Consider the following 7,583-nt stretch of genomic DNA (forward strand, 5'->3'; position numbering starts at 1 on the left):
TCCTTTCATTGTTGTTTGGTGAGCCGGGTCCTGCGGGGGAGGTTGAGCTGGGGGCTGTTGCTGGTGTTTCTGCCTTACACCTTATTGCGGTTTGCCCTGCTCTGAAGAGAAAAGAAATGACCAGGGAGGGTCCATCTCCTTCCCCAATAATCCTTCTACAGACAAACTCTCCTACCTGGGGGGAGGTGATGGCACCCGAAAATGATAAAGTAGATAAGGAGTTTAAGCCGTTTGTGTCAAACGGCTTTGTTTCCTTGATAGGAGAAGATCGGCGGACTCCTGTCAGTATTTTGCGAGACACTGGTGCGAAACAGTCGCTCATTCGTGAGGGGGTCTTACCGTTTTCAGCTCAATCCTGTTGTGGGGCGGATGTGTTAGCCTGGGGAGTTAGGATGTGTGTAATACGGGTTCCTTTACACTTGGTGCAGCTTTCATCTCAGTTTTTGTCTGGTGAGGTTAAGCTTGGGGTGCGACCCCAGTTACCGGTTGCAGGTATTGACATCATCTTGGGAAACGATCTAGCTGGCGGCACAGTTTTTCCGTCGCCAGAAGTAGTTGATATACCACTTACAGATAACAGTGGTTTCGATCGTGCCACATCAAAGGCTGTTCAAACCGTCAGTGTAAAGACATTTAGGCAGAGGAGAGGTGCGAGTGGATCCCAGCAACAGCAGCAGCAGAATAGGAGGCAGCCCAAGGGGACGAGAAGAACAAATATTCAAACCACAAGGGTCACTGAAGCCACCATGCAATCAGACCCAAGTAGAGTCACTTTTCAGGACAGTCAGCAGCAAAATGCTGAAACCAGGCCACCTGCTAGAAAAAGACAAGGACCTCGACGGCACAGGAACCGCAGAAGAGGCCAGCTGATGGTGGCTAATGCTCCATCTCCCACCCCTTAAATTTGACACAGACTTTGATTTTGATTCCTCCAACGCGCAATTCATTAAGGAGGCGCTTGAGAAGAAGTTACAGGAGGGGCTGAATCTAAAAGATGGGAATTCTGAGGGAAGAGAAAAGGTGGGGTTGCAGCTGAGTTCGGGGGAGGATCATTTTGGTCCAAAGTGCTACTATGACAAAGCAAAGTCTTTCTTTGACAACATCTCATCTGATAATGGGCTCAGACTGACGTGGGCAGAGGAGCGAAAGCGCAATCTGGAGACTTTTGGTGTCCCTGGGCGGTTCCTGAGGGGCCAAGGATTCAGAGGTGGACGCCAGTGTTTTGGGGGCGGGTGCAGTGCTCGTGCAGGAGGATGGAAATGGCATTGACCACCCAGTCTGTTTCTTTTCTAGAAAATTTCTAAAACAGCAACCAGCGCCTCATGCGTTGGTCCTTACTCCTACAGGATTTCAACATTGAGATCCGATATATAAGAGCTTAGAGAATGTTATGGCTGATGCCCTCTCTAGGTCGTAAATCAAACATCTTTGTGTGGGGTTGGATGTTTGATTTTTTTTGGGTGGGGGAAACTGTTATGACCCAGTGATGTGTTTGTTGGTGTTGTGCCTCCCACCGGAGGATGGCTGGCGGTATTTTCCCTTTTTTCTCTCCTAGGAGGTGGACACCTGGGCGTGGCTGCTAGGTATCTGGGTGGAGTCTCTACATATCTTCGGACTGGATAATTGATGGACCACCTCCAGTACTTAACGTCCGGATGACAGTCACCTGGGAGTGCTTTTTGGAACCCCGTTGACTCGGTCAGTTGTGTGTTGTGTCATTGTAGTGCAGGCTGTGTGTGTGTCTGTTGCTGGTGTTTTTGCCCCACTGAAAAATCTCCCTTCTCCACCTAGCCCTTCTGCGGAGGAGCTGCGGGTAACGCTGCGCATTAAGGAGGTGGAGCTAAAGAAACAGCAGTTGGAGGTGGAAGCTATGCACTTGAGGATCAGGGCTCACCATCCAGTCACCATCCCCGCAGGCACCCTCCCCGGAGTCATTATCCCCGCAGTCGCCATCTCCGCAGCCACCGGCCTTGATGCCAGGTGGTGGCTTTGATGCGAGTAAACACATCAAAATGGTGCCGGCGTTTCGGGAAACTGAGGTGGATTCGTATTTCACAGTGTTTGAGCGTATCGCAGGTGCGCTGCACTGGCCAAAAGATGTGTGGTCTCTTCTACTCCAATGTAGATTGGTGGGGAAAGCTCAAGAGGTGTGCACCGCTCTTTCTCTGGAGGACAGTTTTGACTATGATATGGTGAAGGCTGCTGTCCTGCGTGCTTACGAGCTTGTGCCAGAGGCTTACAGGCAGAGATTTAGGAATGGGAAAAAATCCGCCAACCAGACCTATGTGGAGTTTGCCAGAGAAAAGAAAACTCTGTTTGATAAGTGGTGTCATGCTACAGCAGTAAAAACCTTGAATGACCTGGGTGAGTTGGTGACGTTGGAAGAGTTTAAAAACCAACTACCAGACACTGTGGTAACCTACTTAAATGAACAGAAGGTTACGACTCTCGCCGCTGCTGCTATACGGGCTGATGAGTTTGTGTTGACACACAAAGTGGTGTTTTCGGTTCCTGCTCACAGTTTTCCGTCTTCCGGTAGCCCGCCCAGATGGTCTCCAAGGGGCACCCGCCGTGCCATCCCCTCATCCATTGAGAACCGTGTGTGTTTTTTTTGCCATGAGCAGGGAGTTGTGTGTTGTGTCATTGTAGTGCAGGCTGGAGTATTCACGTGTACCTCTAGCCTTGCCATGTAAATAATTGTAAATAAGTTAACAAGTGGCGGTCACTTTTTGTTCCTTTGCTGTATAACTTTCATTGTCGCAGCCTAGTAGCCGTGAGAAGCCGTTTTCTTTTGTTGAACAAGTTTTCTCCTGTTTTTCGTTAGATAGTTAGTTAAGTGACTTGTCTTTTGTTTTGGCTTCTTTTTATTTTGGTGTAGGGAAGAGTAGGGATTGTTTTATAGGGAGTTTTGTTTATTGTTTTGGCATTGCTCACTGCCGATGAAAATAAATGGCTGCTTAAATACTTGAAAAAGGTGTCGTTGTTGGGGTTTGTGCGTGGGTGGGAAGTGAGTGGGGCAAACTATTTGTTACGTTTATTTACTTGCCGGGACCAGAACGTAACAAGAGCCTGAAAAAGGCTAATAATTACAGGCAGCAGGTCAGCATCCAGACTAGGCTCTCCTCTCCAGCAGGGCCTGGGTTCCCCAGATGTGACAATGCAAGTCCTGACGAGTACAGAGGAGAAGAGTGGCTGCTACAGTAGCAGCAGCACTCTGAGGCTAAGCTGGGAAAGTCGTTGGAGGTTCAACCATCATGACCACAGACAGTCCCAGTCGCTCTGCGGGAGTAAACTTCTCCATCTTCAGGACTACAAACTATTTCTCTGAAGGACAATATTATTTAGATTTACATTAATTATTATTACATCATTCTTATTATTACATTATTTGTATTATTTCATTATTATTATCACATTTTTAAGATCCTGAATGGACAATGAATGAATAAATCCCTTTTTTTTCATCTGAATTAAAACGGCACTTTGGTTGCACATATACAGTTTCTGTTTTTCTGTCAACAAATATTAATACATTCTTAGTTCTCTTGTTTTCATTTTTAACCCATGATTTTGAATTTTTATCAGGATTCAAAGTCATTTTTATAACATAAAGAAATATTAAATAAATACTAGAAAGCGAAAATTTCAGAAAAATTTTTAAGTCTGCCTATGCTGCTGCTAATCAGTGTAGTTTGCCATTCATACGGCTACAGAGAGCAAAAGTCAGCAGAGCAGCCATTCTCCACCATGAACTATGGTAAAAACAAACACCGCTCGCGCCTCACAGATGACAGCTTACAGTTTTGTGTAAAGATGAGGTGACTTCGTACAGCCCTGATTTGCAGACGCTGTGCACAGAGGTTCATGAGCAGAAGTCCCATTGTACCACGGCAGACCCAACAATGTTTGCATGAACACGCTTTGAAGCATTACGTTATGGACCACTTTTCACACATGGTTGGTGTACCCACACAGCCGGCTGTAGCTTTTCAACTCACAGCCCAACACACACCAAAAAAAAACCAGCCGAGAGAGCACAGACTTTACGCCCGTGGGTCCACCTCCCCTGCAGCGGCACTGCAGACCACGCCCTGCCACACACATCAAACACGTAAAATAAATATTTATGCACTTTTGCATTGACTTTTTGTTTTTTGTTATTTTTACACAGTGTTCTGAATGATTAACAATGGTCTACAGCCAATCTTGTGTATTATTATACAAACTTTGGTTGTAAGATTCAGATAACTATTTAATAAAAGGTAAATATTTTATATGAGAGCAAGAAAGAAAAGTATATCTTTGTGTCCCCCTCTCCCTGTTAATGCCCTACCTGGCCCCCTGGCAAAAGCTTTGCTAGATCCGCCCCTGCACAGTTACCAGCTGTCAGCTACACAAAAAAAGGAGCTTGGTGTTATTTGTCTCTCAGAAACAGTTGATAACTTTCCTTCAACTCATTCATGTCACCTAAAAGGTAAACCTGTTTCTCCATCACCAGTTCAGCTCTGATGATTCAGTAAGGACATCTCCTGGTTTCGACCAGCCCTTTTTTACAGCTGTGGCTCCAGCAAACATCAGCTGATACTAGAAATTAAAATTAAATGAATTCTAACAACAGCTGATCAAGCTTAACCGTGCTGCTGTTGTTTAGCGCAATGAACAAACGAGAGAAAAGCCGATCATTGATCAGTTTCATGATTGAAGTTTCAACAGGCGAGAGAATGACAGGGGAGGCTGTCATAAAGTTCAACATCAGTAACTTAGGTGCACACAGCTGTCGTGCTAGCTAGCACGCAGAACGAGTTATTGTAACTGTCAGCACAACGAAAATAAACTACACCTAAACTCGGTTTATATCTGACCCAAATAGAGTGCAGTTCGTAACTTCTTACCTGAAATTCAGTTCACCTCACGCTCGGACCGGCAGCAGCCTGCTTCTCCTGCCTTCGGTTTCTCTTATCCACGATTGAGCTCCACGTTAGCCACCACCGGTCGATCGGCGGCCGCCTCGCCACCGGTGTATGTGTCTTTCCCTGCATAGGAGGGTTAGTGGTTAATGTGCTGCCCATTGTGTTGGATTGTCAATGCAACCCTCTTCTCCCACTCTTCACACACTGATAGCAACACCGCAGGAGAAATGCCAGCACAGGCATCCAGTATCCATAGTTTCAGGTGCTGCACATCTCGTATCTTCACACCATAGACAATTGCCTTCAGATGACCCCAAAGATAAAAGTCTAAGGGGGTCAGATCGGGAGATCTTGGGGGCCATTCAACTGGCCCATGACATGACCAATCCACTTTCCAGGAAACTGTTCATCTAGGAATACTCAGACCTGGCTCCCATAATGTGGTGGTGCACCATCTTGCTGGAAAAACTCAGGGAACGTGCCAGCTTCAGTGCATAAAGAGGGAAACACATCATCATGTAGCAATTTCAAACATCCAGTGGCCTTGAGGTTTCTGTAGCCAAGTACAGGATAGGGTAGGGGAAATTAAAGTAAGATGGAGAGAATGGGCCAATAGCTAGATTCGTAGGAGGGATAAAGTGAGTTGCGTGGAGAAGAATGACTGGAGCCACAGGTAAAGTTGCTATGAATTGTATTAAACTATTTAGCAACAATTTAACAGCATTTCATGAACAGGAATGAAAACATAAAATAAAATACAGTGACAGCAATAATAATAACAGTCAGAATCCTATCTCAGCTCAGATATGTCAGTCTTGCCGGCTTAATAGTCAGTGTTCAGTCAAGTCAAATCCAATAGGTCAAAAGTTTGTGATTGGTGCGATTTCGTCCTACCGCACTGTTGCAATTGTTCGTGAGAGAAGAGCAACCTGCCCTTCTGGGCCAACTCAGAATGGCTGTGGTTCGGTTCAAAGGGAAAGGTTCGCCATCTTCCTCGTCAGGAAGAGATCCAGGTCTCACGATCCCATAAAAAAACCTAGCCTGTAAACAACAGGACTATTACTAATTCAGTTCACACTCTAATGATATACATGGCCATGTGTAAATAATGTAAGTGCTATAACAAAACAAGCACAAAACATTAATTCTAATTTCTAACTATAGTCTATACAGTGCATCTTAATCATGAATGCAATCTTTAAGTCACAATCAGCTTATTCTATCATCAATGTGCACATTTCTATCAGAAATCAGAAATAAACCATAAACTATGGTAGATTTTTTTTTACAGTATTGCCCTTTAACTGAATTAAAGGAGCATTGCTTTACACTGCATAGCAATGAAGCAATATATTATTTACACTCAATGTACAGAATAAAATTATGAAAAGAATATACAAAAACCCACAGGCTGTAGTTTTACAGTATGTGGTAACATATCAGCACAGTAAGAATACACACAGACATCTATCCAGTGCCGCTCGAGCATCAAATGTAACAAAATAAAGTAGATTCATGACCTTTAAGATCAACATTAACTTATTCCATCATCTAATTTTAGTGCATTTAATATTCAACAAGTAATACTAGAACATCATCAGCACACAAGCTGAGTGCTCAAAATGGCTGAACTCCGTGAGAAACCCCGTGTCACTACCCGATCCGTACCGGAAACCCAATCGGTACCCCGCATGCGCGAAAGGTTTCTACTTCCGGTCGTAGCGTTTTACGATAGTTAAAGGTCAGAGTATCTGTTAAGATGTTAAGAATAACAAGTATATCTTAAAATGTTTGCAATAATGAAGCATTTCAGTACAATGTAGACAAAAACGAAAAATAAAAAGATAGTTACGGATCAGGACTCCCCGATCCTTACTGCGCATGTGTAAAGTCTGACCGTATAAATCGAGTCTACCCGATCCGTACCGCGCATGTGCAGATGTTTTCTTCTTCTTCTGTTCGTTTAATGGCAGTGTACTCCCCAGTGTACGAGGATACCGCCACCTGCTGACCGAGCGAATAAACCCTATTGTAAACTGAATTAGCGTCATTACAAACGTGTGTTAAATTTGATTTAGCGATAGTCGAGTGTGTTTATGCTTGTCTGTGAGGAGAGGATTGTTGGAATAGTGATGATGATGTGCGCTATCACTGTCAATTGTCAGTAAACACTTCATCTGGCTGATGAATCTACACGTGAGATATTACAAAGTCTGCATTATTAACTCTGTAATTAGGCGCCATTCTCCTTATTTTACGGTGCTGTTGCTCAATCGGGGGACACTCTCTGTTGAGGAGAAAAGCATGAATTTCTTTGTATACCGATTATTCATTGTTTAAATGTCCCGGGCAGTCGAAAAGGAGGCAGAGCTGTTGAGAAATGCTAGGAGCTAACTGGGCGCTAACCGTATCATTCAAATATATTGGATGTCGCAATGTTGGCAGAGAGGAAGTGACGTAAGATTCGCGCATGCGGGGTACCGATCGGGTTTCCGGTACGGATCGGGTAGTGACACGGGGTTTCTCACAGAGTTCAGCCATTTTGAGCACTCAGCTTGTGTGCTGATGATGTTCTAGTATTACTTGTTGAATATTAAATGCACTAAAATTAGATGATGGAATAAGTTAATGTTGATCTTAAAGGTCATGAATCTACTTTATTTTGTTACATTT

General features: G+C 44.3%; 1 pseudogene across 1 annotated transcript; it reads left to right on the forward strand.

Moving 5' to 3' along the window:
- The first annotated feature begins 111 nt into the window (after positions 1-111).
- LOC146547188 (uncharacterized) lies at positions 112-3,325 on the forward strand (annotated as a pseudogene). The gene is made up of 2 exons (XR_014890781.1): positions 112-1,698; positions 1,792-3,325. The product of XR_014890781.1 is annotated as an uncharacterized LOC146547188 (transcript).
- The last annotated feature ends 4,258 nt before the right edge of the window (positions 3,326-7,583 follow it).

This window comes from Mchenga conophoros, linkage group LG23 (assembly GCF_057382185.1).
Source record: "Mchenga conophoros isolate Kocher_MC1m ecotype Shallow Benthic linkage group LG23, M_conophoros_male_GT1.1, whole genome shotgun sequence".
Lineage (NCBI taxonomy): Eukaryota > Metazoa > Chordata > Actinopteri > Cichliformes > Cichlidae > Mchenga > Mchenga conophoros.